We start from the raw sequence: 2,064 nt of genomic DNA on the forward strand, positions 1-2,064 counted from the left end.
TTTTGAACTTGATGCAATTTTTAATCTGTCAATACTTGTTATCTGGACCATAAGATGTTTTATTACAGAGTTTTTAATTAGTGAAAAATTCATGAATACCAGAGAAAAAAAATGTTCCTTATATTTATGTAAACTTATGACTTCATTTATATACTTCCTTTTTCTTGTATATCCAGGCTATGAATATCCGTTCAGATCAGTTCATGTTCTGATACCTGATTTTAGTCTTTCAAATGGTTGTACTGTAATACTTGTCTGTATAAATCCTATGAACAAATATAGGGCTTTTGCAAAGATGCATTTATTGTCATTATTCTTGTTTAATTTTTAAATGTTAAGCCATGAGAGAAGGGGTTTTACTGCGATTGTAAAATCATCATGACACGGTGTGCATTATCCTTCCAGAATGTAACCAAGCTCTCCAACAATCACTCTGAAATGAGCGAACTTAATTTCAACCAATTGTTGTATTTTAACGACTGACCTAAACTGTACTTTGTTTCTGGGAAGAAATGCTTTTTGTCTGCAGCGTGAAGCGATTTAAAAGCACTGGGTGTTAAATGTGAGCTTCTAATGAAATTTGAGCTGAAAGGATAACTAGAAGATGACTATGACAATCTCTCCTGTAACCTAGTCTCTGTGGACCCGGATCCCTCCTCTCCGGTGAGACTCTTCGAGGACCAATCGCGATGCCCTGCACCCGCTGCGGAGCCATCAAGCTGGACAGTGAGGGCGCCACATCCCCGACAGACAGACAGCACAGTGCAGCTCTGACAAAGGCCTTATTTTTCTGATGTAAATCATCTTTGTACATCTGTTTGTAAACATGTTTAAAGAATGGACCGAGGCATACATGTTTAGATTTTGATGACATAGCCATTTTGGATACTATAAGTAGCAAATGTAACTTTTACCTTTTCAGCAGCACATTAAAGCAGCCAGCAAGAGATGCGTTCAGATCATGGTGCCTTATTATGCAGCTGATCTCTCAGCAGCCACAGACGGCACGTCTCTTTACATGTGTGTTCTGCCTTTCCTTTTACAATTCATTGTTAACATTCTGATTTTCTATTAATCTTTTGTGAACTTCCTGAATATGTGACAAAGTATGCACAGTCTACTTTTGAACTATTTCTTATGACAGGATTATTTATTGCTTTCTTTCAATAAAGGACTGAAGCAAAATTTCCCACTGCCAATAAAGAGTGCCGAGGGTAAGCAGTATTCTCAATGAGAACAGACCAGAGCTGGTCATGGGAGCCCGTGTCATCACATCGGACATTCTGTTAAGAGAAACGGGTGGATACAATGGAAAGGCTAGAAGGCGGAAGTATAGGTGTCCCCAAAAGGACGACCGACCTGGTATTCATGTCCTTGGCTCCGGAGACAAGGGACTCCATCACTTCAGCACCTGCAGGGACAGGGCCCCTCTGCTGCTGAGGCGTGGGCAGCAGGCCGAGGGTGGGAACAAAGTGCAGGTGTCGAGGCTCACCGTGGATCCCAGGGCGGGGTGGCCGAGGGCAACCCTGACGTGGACCCGAATGATGCACTAGGGAGTGTACGTGTGCACACTTGTGTGTGGGAGCTTTCATGTTATTTTAGTCAACAGTCCTTTATTATTCATATATCCATAGAAACAAGAATGTAGCAGGGGAGGTGGGAGGGAGATTCAAGAGGGAGGGGACACACGTACACCTATGGCTAATTCATGTTGCTGTACGGCAGAAAGCAAACCGATATTGCACAGCAATTATGCTTCAGAAAAAAAGAACATAGCAAGGTGGTCAGGAAAGTATGAAACAAAGATTTCTCAGAGAGATTTATAATCACAACTCTGTGTACATCTGGGAACAGGCTGCCCACACCATCAGACCTTCCACCAGCATCAGACGTAACCCCAGCATCAGCCTTAGTCAAGCATCAAGACCTCCCCAGCATCAGACCCTAGTCCAGCATCAGATGTTCCCGCCCCAGCATCAGGGCCCCCAGCATAAGGCCCTTCCAGCATCAGCCCAGCTCTCCCCCAGCATCAGATTCCAGCATCTACCCAGCATCCCCCAGCAT

Source organism: Capra hircus, chromosome 21, assembly GCF_001704415.2.
Source record: "Capra hircus breed San Clemente chromosome 21, ASM170441v1, whole genome shotgun sequence".
Classification (NCBI taxonomy): Eukaryota; Metazoa; Chordata; class Mammalia; order Artiodactyla; family Bovidae; genus Capra; species Capra hircus.